The 13,366-nt window shown below is 36.0% G+C and overlaps 1 protein-coding gene across 44 annotated transcripts in view; it reads right to left on the bottom strand.

Annotated features, from left to right (window-relative positions):
* The window catches only part of PTPRD (protein tyrosine phosphatase receptor type D), a 2,277,302-nt gene that overhangs the window by 1,603,814 nt on the left and 660,122 nt on the right, over positions 1–13,366 (bottom strand). The gene's annotated exons all lie outside the window — the stretch shown is intronic.

Genomic DNA, 13,366 nt, shown 5'->3' with positions numbered 1-13,366 from the left:
AAATAAATAAATAACAAAAACAAAAAAAAAAAATTTTTTTTCTGCAGAAGTGAATTTATATTCCCGTGTGGGAAAAGAAGAAGATTGGTCAATTATGGCCATGAGGCACCCTGGTATAACATTACTCTTCTCTTCATGTCTGATAAGAACTTTATCCTTTTATCTTTACAGTCCATCTTAAATACTAAAACAAAAACAGAGTAAAATTAACACAATTCTGAATAAAAGTCAAGAGATTATTTTGAAAATCCCATTGGATACAGATATATACCTGAAACCAAAAGTATGTCCACACTTTCATTTTTCTGCAGACACTAAAATAGGGAAATATATAATGATTTAGAGTGTCAATGATTTACTGCTTCAGTTGTGTGTCCGCTTATACCTTATTCTACCATATTATATAGAGTCATATTAATCCAGATTTTTTAAAATCCTGATGCATTCCTGCAACTATCACTGAGCCTCATTTGCCTAACATGAAGAGTCAGGATAATCCCAGCCTTCCCCCTACAGTGAGAATTTCACTACAATAAATATGGAGGCATTTTTAAATCTATCTTTTCATTTATTCAGCATTAATGAATTACAGGTCTAGGACATTAAGATGAGTAAGATATGATCATTTCTCTTAAAACTCACATTAAGTAGAAAAGTAAATATAATATAGCATAATAGGAGAAGGGCAATGCAGAGACATGTAGAATAGTATAATGTGATAAGAGAGATATATATACCTGGTAACACAAGAACATGTGACACCCTAACCTGATGGGAGTTTTTAACATACTAAGCAGGGAGATGGTAAAAGCAGAGAGGACATTCTGGGTAGAAAAGACAGCATGCTCAATAGTAGGAAGATTAGAAGCATTATGGTATGTTCTCGGAACAGCAAACACATAGATGTTTATGGAGCATATATCTTAATGCAGAGATGGGAGCAAAAATGTCAAGATAGGAACTATGTTAACAATTTTGACATTAACTTATATAATTGTTATGGATTAAAGTATGCATGCTATTACTTGTTATTGCCTAAGATTAATATTCTTGAGAACTTAGTCTTATTTTATCTCAGAAACCCCCCATTGGGGCACCTGCATGGCTCAGTGGGTTAAGCCTCTGCCTTCAGCTCAGGTCATGGTCTCAGGGTCCTGGGATTGAGCCTTACATTAGGCTCTTTGTTCAGTGGGGAGCCTGCTTCCCCCATTCTCTCTGCCTGCCTCTCAAATAAATAAATAAAATATTTTTTTAAAATAGTAATATATAACACCAATATTGCCTTCCACTAATGCAGTCAAAAGTTGGGTTCAATGACTGTCTGGTATCACTCATATATTCATATATATTTATACTTTGTGTATGTAAACATCTCACAGGTAGTAACACTCTTTCTTCCCAACTATAACTATTACCGTATTTATCTTCTATTCCATACCAAAATCTAGAATTAGAAATTTCAAAACCAAAGAAACCTGAGACACAGCAGACATGCCTTCATCTATTCTTCATTTGGCAAACAGTAGCCATTATACTTGCTGAAACTGGGATCTTAAATAACTGAAGTTGGGAGTAAATATGATTTCCAATGTACTTTTTACAAAAAAAAATTCACTCAGGGAAAATATGACAAACTTAACCCACTCTCACAAAAGGTTTAAAATTTCTAAAAGCATCAGTAAGGGTTCATTTAACAAACATTAAATGAAACCTACCATGTAATAGGCACTGTACTCTATGTTGTGGGTTAAAGCCTGAACAAAATATTGTTTTACCCCAATGATGATTGCTTAATTCACTTGTATGATAAATATTATGACAGAGAACACAGCAAGTAGCAGGAATGCAAACCTGAGCATAAAGGAATATTCTATTAATATGAGAATCAAGTGAGGTGATAAAGTAAACTGTGCAATATAGTACAAATCTGATGACCAGTTACCAAAAAATAATCATAATGAAATTCAGAAGTCACAGCTTGTACCAAATCCAAAAGCAATTACTAGTGGAAGATATATAGTAATAATACCTGGCAGTGCTTCTACCAGTACTTTCAAAGAATTCCAGAGAAAATGTTTTAGTCAACAACAAAACTAAAAAACATCTTATGGAATGGGAGAAGATATTCGCAAATGACATATCTGATAAAGGATTAGTATCCAAAATATATAAAGATGTTATCAAATTCAACACCCCAAAAAACAAGGAACCCAGTTAAGAAATAGGCAGAAGACACAAATAGATACATTTCCAAAGAGGGCATCCAGATGGCTAACAGAGACATGAAAAGATACTCAACCTCACTCATCATCACGGAATTACAAATCAAAACCACAATGAGATAATACCTCACAACTCTCAGAGTGACTAAAAGTAACAGCATAGGAAACAACAGGTGTTGGTGAGGTTGTAGAGAAAGGGGAATCCTATTACACTGTTGGCAGGAATGCCAACTGGAACAATCACTCTGGAGAACAGTATGGAGGTTCCTCAAGAAACTAAAAATAGAACTACCGTACAATTCAGCACTTTCACTAGTAGGTATTTACCCAAAGTATACAAAAATACAGATTCAAAGGGGTACATACACCCCAATGTTTATAGTAACATTATCAACAATATCCAGACTATGGAGAGAGCCCAAATGTCCATTGATTGGTAAATGGATAATGAAGCTGTGTTGTGTGTGTGAGTGTATATATACACACACACAGTGTATACATACTCACACACAATGGAATATCACTCAGCCATCAAAAAGAATGAAATCTTATCATTTGATTGGGTGGAGCTAGAATGTATTATGCTAAGCAAAATTAAGCAAGGACAATTACCGCATGATTTCACTCATATGTGGAATTTAAGAAAGCAGAGGAACATATGGGAAGTGGGGGAGGAAGGGAGAGGAAACAAACCATAAGGGAATCTTCATGATAGAGAACAAACTGAGGGCTGATGGATAGAAGGGGGTGGGGTGGGGGATGAGCTAGATGGGTGATAGGTATGAAAGAGGGCACTTGTGAAGAGCACTCGGTATTGTATGCTACTGATGGAATCACCGAATTCTAGTCCTGAAACCAATATTGCTCTGTATGTTAATTAACTAAAATTTAAATAAAAATTTAAAAAAAGAAAATGTTTTAGAATTAAGAAGAGTACCTTAGATGTAGGTATAAGTAAAATTCAGCCCACCTGCTGCTAGTAGCAGTAGTAGCTTTTCAAAAAAGTGGAACATTTAGTTTTCTAAAACCATAAACAAAGCAAAGAGGGACTGGAGATGTAAAATATGTCTCAAACTTGTAATCGGTCAATTAATCCTGTGGAAGAAAAGGGCTTTATTACTAAGGTTCATTTTAAGACACCCCAAAAAAAATGTAGGTAAGGTGATTAGAAGATACGCTAATTGAGAATAAATGAGAATAAGTATCTCAAATGAGATAACTGAGAATAAGAGAATAATTATAAGAATAATTAAGAATAAGGGAAGTAATATTTCTAAAGTGAATATTCGATCTATTCAGCTTAACTTATGATAATACTAGATAAGTACTCTATTATAAAAGTGAAAGGGGGCTCAGCATATTAGACTGTGTACACATTTGCTCTCTTTTTGTGCTCCAGTTTGTTTATGGAGCACAACTCTTTCAAATATTAAGCAAAAATATTCAGAAAATGGTCTCTACGAACTTTATTGCCTGTATTCCTACACTTTTCAGTTTCACCTAAAAGTTATCATTCAAATGCAGATATACATATGCAGATGGAGGCAGAACCTTTGCCCTTTTCATCTTGTCTGGGTCCTCTAGACTCCTCATTGTAAGCCTGCTTTCTCAGAGATGACGGTTGTCACCCATGTTCTTCTTGGAACATTTCTGACACTTAACCTCCTAGGCTCAAAGTAAAGTGCCTTCCTGCCCTAGAGTTGGGTGGAAAAAATAACTGGTATTTGGCAGTAAGAAGTGGAAGTGATATATCCCCTGTAATTCTAATATGCCCACCTCCAGAGATGTCAGTCTTGATACTAATTTATGTAATGATATGTACTCTCTTGGCATGTGCATATGGTATGACATAATGTAATATGCTATTCTTCACAGGTGTATTATATGAAGCCAGGAAAAGAAATGTATAAGAACCACTAATCTAAGTCCTTCATCTTCTGTCAGTCTCAAGTGTCCAACAAGAGGCCCTGTATATTTCACCTCCTACCAAATAGTCTGAATACACACACACACACACATACACGTATATATGTATGTATACATACGTATATACATATATGTGTATATATGCGCACATATGTATGCATATATACATATATGAATATATAGTCATATATGAATATTTATTTATTTATTTATTTATTTATTTATTATTTAAGTAGTTTCCACACCCAGGGGGAGCCCATTGCTGGAATTGAACTCACAACACTGAGATCAAGATCCAAGCTGAGATCAAGAGCCAGATGCTTAACTGACTGCGCCACCCAGGAGACCCTACAGTCTGATATTTTTAACCAAAACACACTCTCCACAATTAGCTAGCTCATAGAGCTTGTGGTCATGCCTGCTGCTACTCTTGCCACCAGGGGTCAGGCTAACAAAAGTGTTATTGGTCACTGTAATTGAAGATGAAGGTAATTGGCTGTATAATTTTGAGCCATTCAAGTTTAATCTCATATGGTAGGTCTTACGGAGGTAATAAGTCTAGTGACTAACACGTGAATAGATGTGATGCAGAGAGTTAGTGCATCTGACCTTGGTCAGCTTGCTGACAAATGTTATTAGAAAAGAAAAACACTAATATATTTCTAATTAAATGCTAAATTTTAAAGAAATCTCAATGGTTCTAACTTCTATTCTTTTTTTTTTAAAGATTTTATTTATTTATTTGACAGAGAGAAATTACAAGTACACTGAGAGGCAGGCAGAGAGAGAGAGAGAGAGGGAAGCAGGCTCCCTGCTGAGCAGAGAGCCCGACGCGGGACTCGATCCCAGGACCCTGAGATCATGACCCGAGCCAAAGGCAGCGTCTTTAACCCACTGAGCCACCCAGGCGCCCCCTAACTTCTATTCTTAATCGTCCGTCTCTCCCTCCTCTCTGCCTCATCCCATCTTTCTTCTCCTCCCCCACCCAGCATTATATGTCCCTTTACTCTGCATGCCTTGGGTATTCTAAGCTCTAGGTGTTATATATATTCCCATCTAATTCCACAAAGTTCAAGCTCTCACTGGCTAATATTATACATGCAAAATGTTTCTGATTTCCACTTAATCTTACTTATGAAAGTTGTGGTTGAAACCTAAGAGGTTAATAAAAATTGTTCACCACAGGAGAAAAAAAGGTCAATGTAATTTTTTGAACTGTAATAACTCATAACTTGAGTAAACCAACTGAATGAGGATGTATAAACTTATGCATCAAACCAGAAAGATAAGAATATATCAGGGCAATAAAATAGTGTGCAACATTTAAATGGTACCTCAAAATCCTAGAGAATAGATCTCTTATTCTCTATTGCAATCAGACAAATCAAATTTAGAAGTTAGCAAGAAAACAAGTCAGAAATATTTAATGTCTTTTTTAATACTTTCATAAACATTTAATACAACAAAATTAACATGCTCTGTCAAATTCAGATAAATTTAAAAAGAACTCTCGACTCCATTAAACTGAATTGTGTACACCTAATTTTCCATTACTGCTGATTACCAAGATTTAATATTCTAAGTCTATTTGCCACTCAGTGGGTGCCTGTAAGTCCCATTAACAATAATGGGGGTACCATGGGCTCTGAGAAAAAAGAAATACCTGTATGTTTACATAGTTGTCTCTTTTATAATTAACCTCTGCCTTCTATCCATTTTTTTATGTTTGACATTTTAATTCCTTCAATGAAAATGATTGGATTGTGATAAAAAACTAGACTGTAGTATCATTAAATAAATCAGGGGAATAGATAGACTAGCTGCATCTCAGAGATTGGCATATTTGTCAGTATGGAGCTCACTGCCATGCAAAAAGGCAGCATAAATTATGCAATCAAGAAATTGAATTTTGATTAAATCAAGCTGGTTGATGTTTAAATATTTTCAGGGAAAAGTAAGGCAAGAAATTATTTTTTGGTAATGAAAACCTGAAGTCCAGATCAAGAAAGACAAAGCTGTTATCATGTAAAGGATTTAGAGTTTATGTATAAAGAAATAACCCTGTGGTTTCAACTAGTTCTTGTAGGGTACTCTGCACAATTTGACCAGTGTCAATTAGAAACCTGCCAAAGCATTCATCAACATTAAAGACTACACATGTGGGTTCATAAACATTTTAGGTTAGAGTGAAGTTCTTAATCTCAAAAGGATTCTGCTTATCATGAGGACAAGCAAGTGGTGTTCCTATGTTTCCATTTATATGGGCATTTCTCTCATATAGTAATACATTAATGGCTTATCAGAGCTTATTTAAACTACATTTGCTCAAATGTGTGAAACTGTGCGCCATGAGGTTAATAAAGTTACGACTAACAAATTTAAAACTTGTTTTTCAGAGACCTATTTCTCCCCATTCAACTATTGTTTCTTTTCAGACCCCACTCACAAATGCTCTAGCTGTCTCCGCAGTGGCCGGACTGACACAAATGAAGGTCACTGATATGGTCACAGGCTATGAACAAGCATTGCCCTGCATCCTTTCCTGAGATAAGGAACTCAAAACCCCATCCAGTACATATTTGCTCTCAGAGTCCCTAGTGCCTCTCTTGACCTCCTGATGCAAGAGGCTGAATTTTGCCTCATTTTAATGTTGTCTCCACCCCAAACTAAACATGGAATGTGCTACAGACTTGTTCAAAGCATATGTTCCACTTTTTCTCATGAATAGTCATGAGTTTTCCCACCATTTTCATCAATATGTATACAACTCCAACCCTTAGGATTATAAAAACTTGCTCTAATCTAAATTGGGTGAAGAGGAATTGAGGCTCACCTTCTGATCTCTTGTCTGTCTTTGTCTCAAGCCCTTTCCTTGCTGGATGCTCAGGTCTCAGTGACTGAGAGTGGCACATCAACTGGCACATTGGGCATACAAACTTGGATTTGGTTGCAGGCACACCAGGTGCGTGTGCAGTGTTGGAAACAGAATCTGAGAGATATCTAGTCTCTTCAACTGGGGATTCAAATTCAGTTTCTCAAACTGAGAACTACAGCAGTGAACAAGCTAACATGGAATTTAATTTGGAAGTGAAGGAGTTCAGCTATCCAATATTTAATCACTACCAAGACAGAAAGGAAAAGGTTAGGGTAACATTAGGGAAACATTAATGTCTCTACTTTAAAATGTGATATATTTGAGACAGATATGGGTCATGGGGTCAATGTTTTTCATGATTTACAAATAGAAGCTCAAATGAAAAGAAGTGAGAAAATCTTCTTTCTGGATAATTCAACATAGTATTTAAGATGCAGGGTAAAATTTAGAAGAGGCCCACAAGGAAATGGGAATAATGGAGAAAATTATACCTTAAACACAATTCATAATGGTTTTGAGAAAATCCTCGTGATGAACGATAGGAGTGGGGTAAAACTTGTTTTCTGATAGAACCTTAAACAGCCTTATTTTAGTTTTAAAATGTATAGTTTTAGTTCTTAAATCTAATCAAATTGCATAGCAAGCTAGATAATATTTACATTTCTTCAGGAGAAAGTCAGTTCTCATCTCTTGCTTGTAACTGAATATGATCAAAGTGATCCATTTTAAGAACATAATGAAGGACAATGAAAGCTTAGTTTGTGTAGTGTAACAATGGAATTTGTATGACTTGTATTTAAGCCAGAAGGTATAATGAAAAGAGATACTCTGAGATCTGAGTTAACCAAATCTACATTTCATTTGAAATGTGAGCAAGTAAATAGTAAACTTTTATTTTGGTCCCCCCCCCTTTTATTTGGTAAAAATATGTCAATGAATAAGTGCGACATTAACAAAAATCCATGTCCTATTTTGGTTTTGGAACATCTAATTCAGTAATGGTCTTAAAGACTTATTTCAACATTATGTAAATTAAGACAAATTTTGTGATTTGCAAAATATCCTCAAATAGGCACACGTGTGTATATGCTCACACAGATGGGGTCTAAATTAGCAAATTCTCTCAGATCTGGGTAGACCCTGGGAAACTGGCCTTAAAAATAGAAACAATTTTTCTGGAAATATAGAGCCAAAGAGTTAAGAATAAGTGCTGTGAAATCTCAGTTAAGGAAGGAGAGGTGTCGGTTCTGTTTTAAGATGGTTGGAACAAGTAGATTTAAAAAGGGGAATAGGAAAGTCTTCTAAGAAGAAATAGTATTTGCATCGGAGACTACATGAGAACAGAGGAAGAAACTGAAAGATAGGAATAAAAATTAGATAGGTAGTCCTAGATTAGCAGAAGAGGGGCAGCTCAGTATGGGTTGAGATTGCAGGAAAAGTTAGTGGATGCCATCAAATTTGTAAACCAACCAGCTGAGAAAGACCCCATATGTTATGCTAAGGAGATTCAGAGACCCTTTGGGATCCTACTGGCATAAGGAGAAGCAACACTATATTGTTCCACTGTGTGCTCTCCTTCCTTCACCTAACACTGGCTTCCCATGGGGTTTTAGGATAAGTCCAGTCTGAATAATGTTCTATTTTGGTTGCAGGCTTCTTCGGTTAGTATTAGTCATTCCTGAGAATGAAGAGGAGAGGAAAAGATTCATACACACACACACACAAACACACACACACACAACTATGAATGTTTTAGAGAAAACTTAGAAGCAGAAAGGACAATAGGTCCTTCTAACCATTAACAGAAATAGCTAACACTCCTCACTTACACTGTACCAAGTAATGAGCAAAACACTTAAGTATACTGCTTCAATACATTCTTATAAAAGCTACTCTCATTTTACATAGATTGGAGAGTCCTAGAGAAATTTAGAGACTCAAGATCAAAGATAAGAGACAGCAGTCTCAGGATTTGACCCTACACATGACTCCAAAGGTGGAAATCTTCCCTGTGTGGTACTCTCTGCAGAGAGTGTAGTGTGGAGAGCCTGGGAAGTTTAATCTTTGAGTCAGTTTCCATAATCAGACAACCTGGGGCCTGTGGATTATCCAGACACTCTTGGACAATGTCTCAACCACCCTTTGCCTTATTTTTATCATTTCTAAGTTGTAGATATTAACGGTGACCCTGAGTTACTTTGAAAATTGCATGCACTACACTACTTTGTTAGCCACTTTCATTACTCTTATAGCATTATGGCAACAAATCAATGTAGATAGACACCCTTAAACATTAGAATATAAGCCAAGTTTAAGTCATTTAAAGGAAAATAAAGTAGGGCGTTCTCTAGATCTGTAAGCCTCTTCCTACCCTGTATGCCCACTAAACATAAACAACCACTGTATTAAAGCTAGTGCAGGGAGCAGAGGTTGGGAGGGAATGGTAACATGTGAGATAAAATTATGTATTAGAAAGTACACCTGGTGGGGCACCTGGGTGACTCAGTGGGTTAAGCCTCTGCCTTTGGCTCAGGTCATGATCCCAGGGTCCTGGAATGGAGCCCTGCATCAGGCTCTCTGCTTGGCAGGGAGCCTCCCCCACCCCCACCTTTGCCTACTTGTGATCTCTGTCAAATAAATAAATAAAATCCATTCTACACACCATAAACTCACATAACCTGCCACATGCAGAAGCCCTGCAAACCATCAAACATCGTAGGCTTTAGAAATATCAAACCAGGGCGCCTGGGTGGCTCAGTGGGTTAAGCCACTGCCTTTGGCTCAGGTCATGATCTCAGGGTCCTGGGATCGAGTCCCGCATCGGGCTCTCTGCTCAGCAGGGAGCCTGCTTCCTCCTCTCTCTCTGCCTGCCTCTCTGCCTACTTGTGATCTCTGTCAGATAAATAAAGAAAAAATCTTTAAAAAAAAAAATCCACATGTGAATGAAACCATATGATATTGGTCTTTCCCTGACCGACTTATTTTGCTTAGCATTGTACTCTCTAATCTACTCAGGGCAAGATTAGATTTTGCCGTAAGGGCAAACGGCAAGACTACATTCTTTTTCATGGCTGAGTAGTATGCCCATGGGTGTACATATCACCTCTTCTCTATCTATTCATCTATCTATTCATCTATTGATGGACGCTTGGGTTGTTTCCATAATTTGGCTATTGTAAACAATGCTGCAATAAACATACTGGTGCATATATCTTTTCAAATTAGTGTTTTCATATATTTTGGGTAAATACCAGATAGTGAAATTTCTGGATAATATGGGAATTCTATCTTTAATTTTCTGAGGAACCGCCATCCTATTTTCCAAGTGGCTGTACCAGTTTGCATTCCACCAGCAGTGCACAGAGGTTCCTTTTATCCACATCCTCACCAATACTTATTATTTCTTGTGTTCTTTAATTTAACCATTCTGACAGTGTGGGGTGATATCTCATTGTGATTTTGACTTGCATTTCCCTGATGATTAGCGACACTGAGTATCTTATCATGTGTCTGTCTATTGTCCATCTGGAGGTCCTCTAGTGGAAAATGTCTGTTCATGTCTCTTGCCTATTTTTAACTGGTTCATTTGTTTTCTAGATGTTTAGTTTCTTTATACATTTTGGACACTAGACCTTTATTGAACATGTCATTTGAAAATAACATTTCTCATTAAGTAGATTCCCTTTTTTAAAGATTTTATTTATTTGCCAGAGAAAGAGAGAGAAAGCACAAAGGAGGGACAGCAGGCAGAGAGAGAAGCAGGCTCCCTGCTGACAAGGAGCGCAGTGTAGGACTTGATCCCAGGAGGCTGAGATTATGACCAGACTGGAAGGCAGATGCTTACCTGACTGAGCCACCCAGGCATCCTGTGTAGGTTCCCTTTTAGTCTTATTGGTGTTTCCTTTGCTGTGCAGAAGATTTTTATTTTGACGTAGTCCCAAAAGTTTATTTTTGTTTTTGTTTCCCTCGCCTCAGGAGGCATATCTAGAAAAATGTGTCTATGGCCAATTCAAAGAGATTACTGCCTGTGCTCTCTGCTTTATTGATTCCTTATTGACTCAGGGCTCACGATTAGGTCCTTAGTCCACTTTGTGTTTATCCTTCTATACGGTGTATAATGTGGCCCACTTTCATTCTTTTGCATGTAGCTTCCCAACACAATTTGTTGAAGATATTTTTTGCATTGCATGTTCTTGCCTCCTTTGTCAAAGATTAATTGGCCATATAATTGTGGATTTATTTCTGGGCTCTTTATTCTGTAACACTCATCTATGTGTCTATTTTATGCCTGTACCATAATGTCTTGATTATTACAGCTTTGTAGTATAGCTTGGAATCTGGGATTTGATACCTCCATCTTTGTTCTTTTTCAAGATTGCTTTAGCTATTTGGAGTCTTTTGGGGTTCCATACAATTTTAAGATATTCTGAGAAAAATGCTATTGATATTTTGATAGGGATTGCATTAAATGTGTAGATTACATTGGGTAGTATGGGCATTTTAATAATATTTGTTCTTCCAATCCATGAGCATGGAATACCTTTCCATTTGTTTGTGTCATTTTCAATTTCTTTGATCAATGTTTTATATTCAGAGTACAGATCTTTCATGTTTGGTTAAGTTTACTACTAGGTAACCTTTTACTTCTTTAATCTTTAATCTTTTGCTTCTAGGTTATCATCTTTGGTGCAATTGCAAATGAGATTGTTTTCTTAATTTTCCTTCCTGCTACTTCATTATTAGCATATATAAATGCACTAATATAGAGAAGTACATATAGATTTCTCTATATTGATTTTGTATCCCGCAACCTTACCAAATTCATTTATCAGTTCTAATTGTTTTTTGGTGGAGTCTATATATAGCATCATGTCATCTACAAATAGTGAAAGTTTTACTTCTTTTTTACCAATTTAGATATCTTTTATTTATTTTCCTAATCTGATTGCTGTGGGTCTAACTTCCAATATTAGGTTGCATAAAAGTGGGTGTAGACATCCTTTTCTTATTACTGATCTTAGGGGGAAAGCTGTCAGTTTTCACCATTGAGTTTGAAGTTAGCTGTGGGGTTTTTCATACATGGCCTTTATTACGTTAAGATATGTTCTTGTTAAACCTACTTTGTTGTGGTTTGGGGTTTTGTTAGTTTTGTTTAGTTTTTTGATCGTGAATGGATGTTATACTTTGTCAAGTGCTTTTTCTGCATCTGTTGAAATGATTTGTAAATACTAAACCACCCTTGCAATCCAATAATAAATCTCACTGGATTGTGATGAATGATTTTTTAAAATGCATTGTTGGATAAAATGTATTGTTTGATATTATTTGGTTGAGGAGTTTTGCATCTATATTCACCAGAGATATTCATCTATAATTCTCATTTTGTGGTGTCTTTATATGGTTTTGGTGTCAGGGTAATATTGGCCTCACAGAATGAATTGAGAAGCTTTTCTTCCTCTTCGATGTTGTGGAAAGGTTTGAGAAAAATAGGTATTAATTATTCTTTAAAAGTTTGGTAGAATTTATGTTTGAAACCATCTGGTCTTAGACTCTTGTTTTTGGTTACTTTGATTACTGATTCAATTTCATGCTCATAATCGGTCTGTTCAAACTTCCTATTTCTTTCTGTTTCAGTGGTTGTTTCTAGAAATTTATCCACTTCTTGTAAGTTGTCCAATTTTCTGGCATATAATTTTTCATAATATTCTCTTATAATCCTTCAAGTTTCTGTAGTGTTAGTGTTATTTCGCCCTTTCATATCTGATTTTATTTGAGTCCTCTCAGGGTTTTTGTTTTTGTTTTGTTTGTTTTTGATGACTCTGTCTAAGGGTTCATCAATTTTGTTGATCCTTTCAAAGAATAAGCTCCTGGTTTCATTGATCTGTGCTATTTTATTATTTGTTTCTCTCTATTTTATTTATTTATGCTATAACTTATTAATTTATTTCATTAATTTTGGATTTTGTTTGTTCTTTTTCTAGTTCCTTTAGGTGTCAGACTGGGTTATATGAGGTTTTTCTTGCTTCTTGAAGTAGCCCTGTATTGCTATAAACTTCTCTGTTAGAAAGGAACTTAAGCTGATTCCCAAAGCTTGTAAACTGCTGTGTTTTCATTTTCATTTGTCTCCCTGTATTTTTTTTTTAAATTCCTCTTTGATTTATTGGTTGACACATCATGATGCATGGTATAATTTCAGTCTTGAAGAATTTGTTAAAGCTTGTATGATGTCTTAGTTATGATCTATCCGGAGTATGTTCAATGTGCACTCCAAAAGGATGTGCACTCTGCTGTTTTAGAATAGGATTTTCTGAATATATTTATTAAGTCCATCTGGTCCAATGTG

Source organism: Mustela putorius, unplaced genomic scaffold, assembly GCF_011764305.1.
Source record: "Mustela putorius furo isolate JIRA1106 unplaced genomic scaffold, ASM1176430v1.1 tig00003944_pilon_pilon_pilon, whole genome shotgun sequence".
Taxonomy (NCBI): domain Eukaryota; kingdom Metazoa; phylum Chordata; class Mammalia; order Carnivora; family Mustelidae; genus Mustela; species Mustela putorius.
This window is presented reverse-complemented; position numbering and strand designations above follow the sequence as displayed.